Source organism: Mesocricetus auratus, unplaced genomic scaffold (assembly GCF_017639785.1).
Source record: "Mesocricetus auratus isolate SY011 unplaced genomic scaffold, BCM_Maur_2.0 Super-Scaffold_100003, whole genome shotgun sequence".
Lineage (NCBI taxonomy): Eukaryota > Metazoa > Chordata > Mammalia > Rodentia > Cricetidae > Mesocricetus > Mesocricetus auratus.
The window spans coordinates 44,133,171-44,147,991 of NW_024429188.1; positions in this window are offsets into that span (position 1 = coordinate 44,133,171).

Here is a 14,821-nt window from a genome sequence, read left to right on the forward strand (position 1 = left end):
ATTTTTTCCCAACCTTTAACTCTCAAGTAATGTCTGTCTTTGAGGGTGAGGTGTGTTTCTTGTATGCAGCAGAAGGAAGGGTTCTGTCTTCGAATCCATTCTGCTAGTCTGTGTCTTTTTATGGGTGAGTTAAGGCCATTAATATTGAGGGATATTAATGACCATTGATTGCTCATCCTTCTTCGATTTGCGATGGTTGTTGTTGGTGGAATTATGGGTGGAATTTCGCCCCTTTGTTCTTTTGGCTGTTGGTAGAGAGGGATTCTCTAATGCTTATGTTTTTCTGGTTGTAGTTAGCTTCCTTGGGTTGGAGTTTTCCTTCCAAAATTTTCTGTAGGGCTGGGTTAGTGGACACATATTGGTTGAATCTAGTTTTGTCATGGAATATCTTGTTTTCTCCGTCTATAGTGATTGAGAGCTTTGCCGGGTATAGTAGTCTGGGCTGGCATCCATGGTCTCTTAGTGTAGGTAGAATATCTATCCAGGACCTTCTGGCTTTCAGAGTTTCCATGGAGAAATCAGGTGTAATTCTGATAGGTCTGCCTTTATATGTTACTTGACCTTTTTCCTTAGCTGCTCTTAATATTCTTTCTTTATTCTGTATGTTTGGGGTCTTGATTATTATGTGGCGAGGGGATTTTTTTTGTGGTCCACTCTATTTGGTGTTCTGTAGGCTTCTTGTACCTTCATTGGCATGTCTTTCTTAAGGTTGGGAAAGTTTTCTTCTATGATTTTGTTGAATATGCCTTCTGCCCCTTTGAGGTGGATTTCTTCTCCTTCTTCTATACCTATTATTCTTATGTTTGGTCTTTTCATGGTGTCCCATAATTCCTGGATGTTTTGTGTTAAGGATTTGTTGGATTTAAGGTTTTCTTTGGTTGATAAATCCATTTCTCCTAATGTATCTTCAACACTTGAGATTCTCTCTTCCATCTCTTCTATTCTGTTGGTAATGCTTGTATTGGTAGTGCCTGACTGTTTGTCCAGCTTTTCTATTTTCTGCCTTTCTTCAGATTGTGTTTTTTTTAGTGTCTCTATTTCAGTTTTCAACCCTTGCAGCATTTGCATTGCTTCTTGCAATTTTCTGTTTATCTGTTCGTCCGTTTGTTGCCTTTTATGAATTTTTTGGTTTGTTCTTTCTTCCATTTCTTGCATTTTTTGGTTTGCTTTTTGTTCCATTTCTTGGATTTTGTGCTTTGTTTCTTCTTCCCTTTCCTGCCTTTTTTGGTTTGTTTCTTCCTCCATTTTTTTTATTTTTTGCTTTGTTTTTTCTACCATTTCTTGCATTTTTTGCTTTGTTGCTTCTTCCATTTCCTGCCTTATTTGGTATGTTTCTTCTTCTAATTCTTGCATTTTTTGCTTTGCTTTTTCTTCCATTTCTTGCATTTTTTGCTTCATTTCTTCTTCCATTTCGTGCCGTTTTTGGTTTGTTTTTTCTTCCAATTCTTGCATTTTTTGGTTTGTTTTTTCTTCCATTTCTTGCATTTTTTGGTTTGTTTTTTCTTCCATTTCTTTGAGGGATTTTCCAATATCCTCTTTTAGGGCCTCTATCATTTTCATGAAAGTGCTTTTAAGATCGTTCTCTTCTGCTTCCTTCGCGTTTGAATATTGGGGTCTTGCTGGTGTGGAGTCTCTAGAATCTGGCGGTGTCATATTTGTTTTTCTGTTGCTGACTGTGTTTTTGTATTGTCTCTTTCCCATCTCTTCTTTTAGTGGGTGCAGAAAGAGCCCCTTCCTGGTCTGGGGACCAGAGTTCCCTTTTGGTGGGTGCTAGTAAGTCCAGTAATCTGGTGGTTCTTCTATGCCTTGTCCAAATGCTGGTCCGTGGGTAGAGAAGAAGAACAGGAATCTGGGGCGCTTAGCCTCCTACCTGGTCCCCTGGACCCTATGCTGGGTCCTGTTGTACCTGATCCGGAACAGCTACTCCCCTGGTCTCCCTGGTTCCTGTAGTTTCCTGGTCTCTTTGGTGGGAGAGAAGATCTGGAGTCTGGGGTGCTTGGCTCCCGCCGGGATTGGGAGCTCTGTGCAGTTCCCAGGCGATCTGCAGGCTCTGGAACTCAGGCTGGGAAGCTGGCCTGTTTACCTGATGATGCCAGAGGGACAGCTACTTCCCTGTACTCCCAGCCTCCTCTCCTTTCCTGGAATCGTTGGTGGGAGAGAAGATCTGGAGTCTGGGGTGCTTTGCTCCCGCCGGTATTGGGAGCTCTGTGCAGTTCCCAGGCGATCTGCAGGCTCTGGAACACAGGCCGGGAAGCTGGCCTGTTTACCTGATGCTCCCTCCGGGATTGGGAGCTCTGTGCAGTTCCCAGGCGATCTGCAGGCTCTGGAACACAGGCCGGGAAGCTGGCCTGTTTACCTGATGCTCCCGCCGGGATTGGGAGCTCTGTGCAGTTCCCAGGTGATCTGCAGGCTCTGGAACACAGGCCGGGAAGCTGGCCTGTTTACCTGATGCTCCCGCCGGGATTGGGAGCTCTGTGCAGTTCCCAGGTGATCTGCAGGCTCTGGAACTCAGGCCGGGAAGCTGGCCTGTTTACCTGATGATGCCAGAGGGACAGCTACTTCCCTGTACTCCCAGCCTCCTCTCCTTTCCTGGAATCGTTGGTGGGAGAGAAGATCTGGAGTCTGGGGTGCTTTGCTCCCGCCGGGATTGGGAGCTCTGTGCAGTTCTCAGGAGATCTGCAGGCTCTGGAACACAGGCCGGGAAGCTGGCCTGTTTACCTGATGCTCCCGCCGGGATTGGGAGCTCTGTGCAGTTCCCAGGCGATCTGCAGGCTCTGGAACTCAGGCTGGGAAGCTGGCCTGTTTACCTGATGATGCCAGAGGGACAGCTACTTCCCTGTACTCCCAGCCTCCTCTCCTTTCCTGGAATCGTTGGTGGGAGAGAAGATCTGGAGTCTGGGGTGCTTTGCTCCCGCCGGGATTGGGAGCTCTGTGCAGTTCCCAGGCGATCTGCAGGCTCTGGAACACAGGCCGGGAAGCTGGCCTGTTTACCTGATGCTCCCTCCGGGATTGGGAGCTCTGTGCAGTTCCCAGGTGATCTGCAGGCTCTGGAACACAGGCCGGGAAGCTGGCCTGTTTACCTGATGCTCCCGCCGGGATTGGGAGCTCTGTGCAGTTCCCAGGCGATCTGCAGGCTCTGGAACACAGGCCGGGAAGCTGGCCTGTTTACCTGATGCTCCCGCCGGGATTGGGCTCATCATTTCTTTTTAATTTTAGCCATTCTAACTGGGGTAAGATGAAATAAAAAAGTAGTTGCAATTTGTTTTCTTGATGGATAAGGGAGTTAAACATTTAAAAAATATTTCTCAGGTGTTTGTACTTCTTTCATTGAGAATTCTGTTACTTCTATGAATCATTTTGTAACCAAATTGTTTTCTTAATGTTTAGTTTTCCCCCATTTTATATTCTAGATTTAAATTTCTGTTAAATGAATAGCTAGTAAAGATTTTTTCTCATTTTGTAAATTGCTTATTCACTAGAATTATAGTACCCTTTGCTTTATAGAAAGATATAGACTCATGAGGTTTCATTTATTAGTAGTTGGTTATAATTCCTGTAATATTGAGCTCCTTTTCAAAAAAGCATTTCCTGTACCAATGAGTTTAATTATAGTCCTTACTTTCTCCTCTATTTCATTCTAGGTGTCCTATCTTACATGGAAAACTTTGACACATTTGTAGTAAAATTTTGTGCATTGTGAGAGAGATAAAGTCTTATTATCCTATATCTAGATATCTATATTGACCAGCACTATTTGTTGAAGAGCCTGTCTTTTCTTTAATATAAATGTTTGACATCTTTTTCAAAAATGAGGAAGCTGTGCAAGTGTGAGCTGATATGTGGGTCATTAATTCTATTCCATTTGTCAACAAAACTGTTGTTATTTAATAGCCATTCTTTTTATTGCTATAGCGCTGTAGTATAATTTGAGATCTGGGATGGTGGCATCTCTAGCACTTTTCATTGTTAAGGATTATTTTGACTCCTGTGAGGCATTTGTATTTCATATAAAATTTAATAATTTTTTTGTATAGAACTCTGTCAGAATTTTCATGGGAAATGTATTTGATCTGTCACTTGCTTTTGGTTGCATGACAATTTTTTAATACCATTCCTGTTAATCCATGAACATGGGAAGTCTTTCCATTTGTTGCTATCTTCTTCAATTTCCTTTTTAAGTGTGTTAAAATTTTCATTGGGCATGTCTTACACCTTCTTGGTTAGATAATATTCAAGTGTGTGTGTGTGTGTCTGTGTGTGTGTGCACAGACATGTAACTGTTGTGAATGAGATTTTTCCTTGATTTCTCTCTTAATGTGTTTGATATTTGCATATAGAAAGGCTATTGATTTTTATATCTTACTTTGGTATATTGTTACATTGTTGAATGTATTTATCAGCTGTATTAATTTATAGTGGAATCTTTAAGGTCTTTTGTATAAAAAATTATATCATCTGCAAATAGGGATAATTTCCCTTCCTTCTTTTCCTATTTATATTCACTTTCTCTTCTTTACACGTCCCCACATTGACCCTGATGCTTTTGAGTGTTACCACAAATCAATGTAAATTATGGGCAGTAAGCACTGTGGCCCAATTTTCTGCATATTGGTGAAGGACCAATAATTCTGGTCACTCTGTATGACCCTCAGCTGTTGACAATCTTGGCCATCCTATCAGGAGAGAGACCGGGAAGGTTGCCATTCCAAGAGGCATTCCTGTACCTCATGTTCACCATTATCCCTTATTTGGGTTGTTAATCACTGGGCTTGCATGAAGTCCTTCTGTCTGCATGCTCACAAGCACAATTTTGGGGTTTATATCAGTTTTATTCCTAGAGATTTTGTGCAGTGCTACTCCAGCCACATTTGTGTTCTGGATACATGGAAAATCCCTTTTGCTTGACTGCCTCCCCCATCACTCTTGCTTCAGCAATTTGCATATCTTGTTTACTTGAACGTCTAAATCCTTTAGACATTCATACAGGCAATGCCCTAGCATGAGACTCAGCACTGCCATGAATGCTTCATACTTATGAATGCTGGACCTTAGCTTATGCTTGTCTCATTAGCTCTTCTGACTTAAACTAACCTGTTTCTCTTCATCTGCATTTTGCCTCAAGGCTTTTTACCTTTCATTCTGTATGTCTTTCTCCATGTTTGGATGGCTGGAAGCTGCATGGCTGGCTGGTCCCAGGTGTCTCCCTTTCTTTCTCCCTCATACTCTCTCCCTCTCCTCCTCCTAATTATCCTTTCTCCCTGCTATCCCCACCTATCTCTCTATTGCATAGCTATTGGCTCTTCAGGTTTTAATAAGATCAATCAGGTGCTTTCAATAGGCAAAACAACACATATTTACATCATTAGACAATGCAGCATAAATGTAACAAATCTTTACATCCTTAAACAAATGCAGTATAAACAAATGTAAAGCATCTTTGCCTAGTTGAAGTAATATTCCACAACAGGACCTACCCTTTTTAAATTGTTTTCCAAGCCCAATTATTCATAGGGGCCATAGCTGGAGATAATCAGGTGTTCATAATGGATCATAGTGATCCAATTCAACAGACATGGATGAGTGATGAGCAAAGGGGTCAAGACTGTGTTGGTGAAACCTACAAAGTCAGCTGACCAGACAAGGGGGAGCTCTTGAATCCCAGACTGATGGCTGCAAGGCCAATAGGGGAATGATCCAGAGTCCACGAATGCAGTGTCCTCATATTTCATTAGATTGAGAAGTCTTTGTTACTCTCAAAAATTTGAATTTTGAATTTTATTTTATTTTATATATAATTTTCTTTGCTTTTTGAGACAAGGTTTCTGTGTGTAACTGCTCTTGCTGTCCTGGAACTCACGTTGTAGACCAGGCTGGCATCAACTCACAGAGATCTTCCTGCCTCTGACTCTGAAATGCTGAGATTACAGGCATTAGCCATCACTGCCCAGCTGTTGCTCTTAACTTCAGATATGGCACCATCTTTCTCTCTTTGCAGTTTTCAACATACTTTCTCTGTTTTGTATGTTCAGTGTATTGTGGAGGGTGTATTTCCTGTTCCTGTCTATTTGGTGTTCTGTATGCCTCTAGGAAATTTTCTTCCATGATGTTGTTAAAATATTTTCTCTGCCTTTGTGCTGGATAGATTTGTGTCAAGCTGACTTAATATAGGTGTCTTAGTCACTATTCTATTGCTTTGAATAGATAGCATGACCAAGGCAACTCTCATAAAAGAAGACATTAAAGTGGTGGCTTGCTTACAGTTTCAGAGGGTTATGTCTATTATTGTCATGACAGGCAGCCTGGTGACAGGCTGCCAGGAATGGTGCTAGAGAAGAAGGTGAAAGAATTATATCCTGATCCAAAGGAAGCTGGCAGAGAGAGACAAAGACAGACAGACAGACAACCTCATATAAGGACTCACTTACTCCAACACAGTCACATCTCCTAATCCTTCCAAACAGTTCACCAACCAAAGACTAAGCATGCATATATAAGAGCCTGTGTGTGTTTGTGTGTGTGACCTGAGGACACTAGAGTTATCTGAGAAGAGTGAACCACAACTGAAAGAAAACCTGATCAGATTAGTCTGTAGGCAAGACTATGAGGGATTTTGTTGATTAACAATGGATGCGGGAGAGCCAGCCTACAGTGGACAGTGCCACCCCTGGGAATGTGGCCTTGGATTGTATAAGAGAGTAGGCTAAGAAAGTCACATGTGAGCAAGCCAGTTAGAAATACTCCTCCATTTCCTCTGATTCAGTTTCTGTCTCCAGATTCCTACCTCAAGTTTCTGCCTTGCCTGTACAGATGAACTACAACCTGTTAACCAAATAAATGTCTCTTCCCCACTTTATTTTTTGTTCAGTGCTTTGCCACAACATTAGCAAACTAATACAGAAACTTGTACCAGAATCATAAGGTATTGCTGGAATATATTTGACCATATTGTTTTGTAAAGGATCTGGAAATACCAGTAAGTATTCAGAGTTTAATGAGCAGTTGTGGTATGATGGAAGAGAGTGCCAAGATTGATACAGACAATGAAAGATTTGTGAATTTTAAGAGAGAAGTTAGGAGCCCCTTATAAAATCACTATTAGGATGGTTCGTGTGATGTATTTCAATTAAGAATCTCTGGTGTCTGGTTAGCTGGTGTTGAATATGAATAATCAAGTAAGACTGACAGGAGACAGGTGCCATGAAAGTGAAACCTATGCTTTAGTGGAACTATCAGTTCTGGTCAGCTAGAGCTGAGGGCAGAGGTTAGGTAGTGGGGGCAATCAATGAGATGAAATCTTCCAGGAGCATTCCTCAGGGTGAGCATGCAGAAGCACTGATCTAGAGGTGGCTTCATCAAATCCTGGCCTCAAGCCTTTACAGTGTGTAAGAATCTTCTAGGGAGTACTTGTTTGAAGGACTGAAGGGTTCAAGTAGAGAAGCTGTGGCTTAGAACTGTGAAAAGACAAGAGAGGCTACAGATGAATATTCACCCTCAGTTGCACTGGAAACCCTAGAATTGAAGGGGTTATAGAGAGAAGCTAAGGCGCCACCATGTGGCAGGGTTACAGTCCCTAAAAAGAGACCAGGAGACCATTGGTGAAAATGCAGCCTCTGGAAACCTCAGCATGTTAGATATGCCAGAACTCTGAAACAATAACCAAGGGTAGAAATAGCTGTGGAATTTGGCTGTCCTGAGCCTCCAAGACAAGCTGTGTGTTTTGTGGATGGCAGAACTTGAAAAAAGGAGCTGCCTAGGCTCATTGGAGCCCAGGGGATTGTGACTGCATACCAGTTGTTCAACACTGAACTTTTTGCACTGTTGATGTTTGGTTTTTCGTAGTACAGTTGTAACTATGCCCTGGTCCTTTATTCTTAAGTAACAAGTATGTATCTTATTTGTGACTTTCTAAATAAGAGTTCACAGTTAAGAGACTGTGGTGTTTTTAGAGAAACTTTGGATATTTCAAAGGCTGAATTTAGAGGCTATGGGAGTTCTACAAATTAGAATCTATCTTATATTGTGACATTAATGTGAAGTCATGGACACAAAACAGGAAAAGTTATAGTTAGTAGTGTTGTGTGAGTATGTAAAGTTGACAAAGGGTCAGGTATGGTGGTTAGATTCTTTTTCAGCTTTATACATCTTTGAGTCATCCAGGAACAGGGAACTCCAATGAAGAAAATCTCATTATATTGGCCTGCAGGCAAGCCTGGAGAGAATTTTCTTGATTAATGATTGATGTCAAAGGGCACAGACCCCTTTGAATCTTCCCACCCCTGGGCAGGTGGTCTTGGGTTATATATGAAACAAGACTGAGAAAGTCATGGGAAAGCAGGTGAATAAACTGAAATCTTCCTCAGTCTCTTCTTCAGTTTATGCTTCCAGGTTTCTGCTTTGACCTTGGGTCTTGATTTCCCCTGATGATGGACTATAACGCATTAACCAAATAAATCTTTCTTCCCGAAGATGTTTTAAGAACATATTTTATAAGAACACTAACAAGCAAACGAGGACCACCTTTCACCTGGGCCTCTTCCCCTTTCTCTACACTTGCTATGTGTAGGGTTATATTTTTACGATAACATCCCAGAGTTCCTGTATACTCTGTTCTTGTGGGCTGTTGGTTTTGTTTTTTTTTATGTTTTTATTAATTGAATGATCCAATCCCTCTGCCTTGTCTTCAATACCTGATATTCTCTCTCCCACTTCATCTATTCTATTGCTGAGGATTTATTCTAATTTTTTTCATTGAATTCCTGAATTTTTCCTTTTGAGACGTTTTTTCATTTTTCTTGCCTTCAGATAGTCTCTCACTTAAATTCTATTCTGCTGTCTTTATTCTGGCATTTACTCACATCCTCTTTAACTTCCTTGGTCATATTTATTAATTGTTATTTTAAAATAATTGCTTTGTACATAATGGAAGTAATTTTCCCAGGAAATGTTAAGAGGAAATACTAATTTCTGGCAGAGATTTATTGTCTTCATTATTTAGATTTGATTTTTTTTTACTATGGCACCTAGGCATTTGGAGTTAGGTCGTTGGTAATGTGTCTTGCTGTGGAAATCTTGTCTCCTCATTGTTGAATGGATAGTTGCATACCATTTTTCTGTTGCCCCAACTTGTAAGATGTATGAGGTTTAGGGTTCAGCCTTGAGAAATTCAGTGTTGGTTTTGGAATGAAGTATCAGTAGTCTTGGAACAGTTCCAGCTGAGTCAAGTTTCTAAGGCCAAGAGCAGACCTTTGGTAGAATTAGAAGTTTCTCACAGTCAATCTGCAAGAATGTGGGGAGGTTCTCAGGAATTCTCCTTAACTGGTGTTAGCTGGTGGAGTTTTTGGTGTAAGTCTAGGATCTCTACCTTCAGAAAGGGAGAGGAGAAGGAGCTAAAGGCATGCATATGGGTGGAGCTGTGCATGTATAGTGTCAGGATGGGGTGGCACAGCATTGTACCTCATAAATGAATGTAGTATACAACATTATTCCAGGGTCACTGACTAAATGCATGGCAAAGTGTGTGTGGCAGGGAGGGGTAAAATTAGACCTGTAAGTCTGGGGTCCCTAAATGAAGAGATAAATCTGGAGAGGAGCCCTGAAGCAAGCTGAGAATGCGTCTCCTCAGCCATGCCAAGGAGTTGGATGTGAATCTAGTTCCGCTGCCTGGATGGAAACAGTCCTCAGGTCAAGAGTTTAGTGAAGGTAGAGAGTCTATGGTCCTTGCCTAGAAATCAGAACAAGTGTGCATGCATTAGGATGAGTGGAGTTGATGAAAATGAATCTGGAAGTCCTACCTGGAGAGAGTGGGGTCCAGAAGTGCTGTGGGAAGGCAAGCATGGGACACAGTATTCTCAGGAAGGTATCAGAGATGCGTAGAGTTGGAGGAGTGTGTCTAGGGTCACTATGTGGAGAGAAGTGGTTCTTGGGTCTAAAGGATCAATGAGATTGTCAGTGCATGTAGAAACCTTTGTAGAGACAGGGAATCAGGTCATTTGGTAGGATTAAGTGGAGTTAGTAGCAAGGAACTTGGTCCTCTACCTTTAAGGGAAGTAGAAAGAACATAAAACAGTGACACAAGTCATGGGAGTAGATTTAATTTTCTTAAGCTTAGTCCAAATTTGGGCGAGCTTTTGCTGATAGACAGGTAAGTAATTCAGGTCCCAAATTCTGCCTCAAAATTCTCCTCTTTAGGGCAATAAGTAAAACCTGCCTATCTCGTTTGCCTAAAAAGATATTTTGCAAACTGTATAATTAAGAAAGAAAAAAAGCTTGGATCGCATTGCAGTGTCTGTCTCATTTTCTCCATGGGGAGTTCCTTCAGACAGCTCTTGCCCGGAAGTTTTGTCTGCTGCACTTTTCTCTTTTCATTATGTTCATATTTATTACAAGGACATAAGCAGTGTTTGAGAGTTTTTCTGCTCACCACAGCAATAATAATTTTTACTTTCAGGACAAAATTTGTTGGGAAATTTTTGGAAAAATATTCTCTCAGCAAAAATGTGCACCTATACGTGTGTTTATAATGTGTGCATATATTATAATTAATTTCACATGTATATTATGTGAACATTATTCATAATATGTAGTACTTTCACTCTTATATGTGAACCAAGTATTGTGGTTAGTTCATTTCATTTTCAGAACAAATTTGTCAAGGAGACAATGTTTCCCCTCTATTTTACCTGTGATGAAGCTGAGGGCTGAAGAAATTATGCCATTTATTCAAAGTTGTACAGCTAATTGGTGGTGAAGTCAAAAGTGTAATACAGAATGTTCACCTTCAACAGTTATATTCTTCAAGATACAAATCAAGATATTGTACAAGGATGCATTTTTGAGACTATCAAGTACCCAGATTATAGAGTTTATACTGAATATGAAGAAACTTTAAAACCACTGGCATTTCTTGAAAAACTACTTCAATAAATTTATTTCTATAGAAAGTTTCTACACAAAGGCAGAGGTGGTGACTTTAGACCAAACATGAATGTGTTTATTGTGTTAATTGTATAACCTAACAAAGAACACAAGCATGTTGGGATGTCTTGAGTTCCATGATGCTGTTTTGTGATTATGGTATAATATCACTTTCTGCTTTCCACTAACCAAACTCTCCCATGTACCAAACTTGTTCTCTTTCTTTTATTTTCTTCAAATTGTGTTATTTTTCACAAGTGCATGTGTGTTACTAAATACATAAATATAATCTGCTAAGTTTGTATAATGTTACTTGTATGTATATATTCAAGGCTGAACATTTGGTACTTGATAACGAATTGGTATACTCTTCCTAGGGAAAGACTTTCTTCTACTTACAATATTATTAGTTATCTATAGTTTGTTGTCTTTGGTTAAGTCTTCTTGAGCTCTCTCCCTTCCATATTGCCTTATTTACTGGTGTCAACCTTGTATAGAGCGTATTGTATTTAGGCAGCCATATTGTTGATACTCTGTGAGTCTAGCCTCTCTGTCATGTATAGAACACACCACACCATAGCAAACTTCTTGTTCCTCTGGATCTTAAAATATTTCCATCCTGCCTTCCTTGGTGATTCTTGAGCCTTAAATTCAGGAGTTCTGTAGCAGATGTACCAGTCAAAACTGGGCTTCAAAATTCTTACACAGACGAGTGTATCTCTTAGGTTTCATCAAAGAAGCTTCTCTTTGCATAAGAGACAATTACAAAAACCCACAACCAGTCAAAATGCAGAGAAAAACTGATTGTATGGTGCTCAGTTGACATATCTATAATAGATACTCTGTGCTGAGGGCTCAGAGAACAGTGAGGAAGGGGTGGGGGTGGTCAGAAAGATTATAAGAGCAGAAGACCGGGTAGTCTACTGTGAGGTAGTTTTTCCTATAAGTGACAAGGAAGCTTCACTCATGATACCATAAGAGTAAAATTACCAAAATAGGACCTGAATAATAACAACACCAATAGACATACTGCTGTGGAAAGGGGTGGAAATTTTATGTGGTTCTACCCCTTAGTGTAGTACAGGAAAATTAGGCCTGCTGAGTGAGGGAAAATTAGTCATCTGAAGAGATGAGACCCCTAATTAATTATGGAATTACAAGAGGCCAGTCCTACAAATATTTACATAGAAATGCAAAAGGGAATCAACAGGTTATATTCATATGTTTATGCATTTATAAACACATATAGACAGACAGATAGATATATAGATAGATGGATAGATAGATAGCTAGACAGATAGACAGACAGATAGATGATAACAAAGAAAATGAGACAATAAATTTATGAGGGAATAAGTGGTAGCGGGGTATGTGGAAGGCTATGGAGGGAAAGGGGGGAAAGGTGTAATCATACTTAATTAAAAAATTAACACTTTATAAACTATCTCAAACACAACTTCCTCTAAAGGACTTTGCTATATAATGCCATGTTGCTGTACACTTCGAACTACATGCTTATTTTTTTCAAGACATTATACATATTTCAGTAGTGATGTAGTGATTTTATGTATGTGTATGCATTATATCAAAAAATAATGAATGTGTGTTCAACAATTAGTTTTATTTATCTGGTGTAATCATTTGAACTTGACCATCTTTCCGGTGACAATGATGAATAAAATATATTCCCCATATGTATACATAATGATGATTCTATCACAGGTGTCTCTTGTGTCTAATAATAATGCATAAACACATCAAATATGAAAGAAAATACCAAGAATTAAGTTTGTGTTTGTAAATAACTTGCTAAGTTGGCAAAGATCATTTTAATGAAAATGTGTGGTGTAGCATATACAGCAGACACACAGGGGCAGCTAAACTAAGTAATTTCAAGGGCCATATCCCCAAACTTAAAAATTCTATAATACTCCTACAGGTCTACATCATCAACTGACAGGTTGGCCTACCTTATTGAGACACAGGGGAATGATTTGGAATGTGAGGCATTGGTTTTCTTAGTAAGCTTTTTCTGAGAGCATTGACTATACAGTTGATCTTTCCAAAATGTCCATTTTAGTTATAGGAAACTAGGGTTTGATTCCAAGTAAAGTATCCCTACCACTTAATCTATTTGTATTTACTAAAGATATGTGCCTTTGAGCAAAAAGAAGGAAAGTTGGGTTTAGTATTTGGCATGGTCCCTAGCATTGTTGAAACTAGTCAGTGCATAGAGAAGAGAAATAACAAATAGACCACAGACAGGTACATAGACAGAATTGTGAGGAGAAGCAACAGATTTCAGTACTATATTGTCATTACCTGCATGGTTATAAAATTACTTGAGGTATGAAAATCTTAGGAAGGTTGATAAGGGATGGGGTGCTCAGAAATTCCCTTCATGCAGCTTTTTCCCAACATATGTCTGATGGGAGATGCCATTCTGTAAATCTGTCTCTTATTGGTTGTTGAATAAAGCACTGTTGGCCAATAGGGAAGCGAGATAGGTGGGACTAGGAGTCAAGGAGATTTCTGGGAAAGAGAAACACAGGGAGTCATGATGTAGCCCACCAGAGAAGTAAGATGCCCGGACCCTTTTCTCCGGTAAGAGAAATACTTAGATTAACAATTATGGGTTAGCTAGTAAGAAACAAGCAAATGGCCAACTGCTTCATAATTAATATAGTCTCCTGTGTGTTATTTGTGGACTGCAACTGTGGCAGAGACCAAGTGGCTGGCGGGGAAAAACCAAAGCAACTGTTGGGGAAAACTACACATTACATATGTCAGTCTCCAAACATTGTTCCCGTTTAAGTGACTTTCATTTTGTAATCAAAAACATTTAATTGATATTTACTATATATATAATGCTATGTAAGTTGCATGAGATGGACCTTGATAAGAAAGAAGGTCTTTGAATAAATAATGCTAAAAGAAAAGGCAAATGAATGATGTTCACAGCTGTAGGCACTTTGCTCATTGTCAAGAGTAAAGTGAGGCTTTGTCCTTAGAGCAACCATTGAATGAGCTCTACTTAGACCACTGTTTAATTCTCTTCGTGAATGTTACTTTTCTTGAGTTTACTCCCTACTCTTTTCATGAATGCAGTCAAAAAATAAACCAAGCTCAAATATTTCCTCTTGGAATTCCAAGAACTCCCCTTCTGTTGCCAGTGACATTTCCCTCTCTTCCTCTCTCTTCCTACCTCTCAGTATCAAACCTTCATGGTCTTTTGGACATTTTCCAAATAATCTCTCCACTTCCCCAAGAAATCCTCATTTCCACCTCTTCCTGTATACTTCAACTTTCATGTCTACTCTACCAAACGTTCTCAGCTATAATTCTAGTTCTAGCTATAATTAAGTCTCAGAAAAACAACATAGTTTTGTTCTGAACCATTGATGCTTAAGGTATGTTTGTTATTCTTTCTCAGTTTGACCTTTGAAGAAAGAATCAGTTCTTCCCTTCCTGTTGCATTGGTTTTTCTGTTTGTTTGTTTTTTCCCTCAAATATTTTAGAACAGTGAAGCTCAGAGTTTCTAACATGTTGACGTTTGAAATGGTACAATATTTTGAAGTTTATAACAGAAGTTTTACAATTTTACTTTAATAATAGGATCTCTTGCCATAAATAAACTCAGCAGTCATTTATAGTATTAAAAAAGAAAGGTCAAAGTGATCTCCTCTGTAGAAGTTGAAGGACTATACATTCGAGATAATTCCCATGATGTTTTTTTTTTTTAGAATACTTTAGGATTCCAAGTGACATAGTTTTATGGTAACTGCCCCCAAAACCCTAACAGTTCAGATTATGTTAATATTAAAACATATATTAGGTGACTGTTGACTGACAAAAGTCACAATTAAGCAATCCACTGGACATAAGGTACACTGTGGAGCAATGGTTA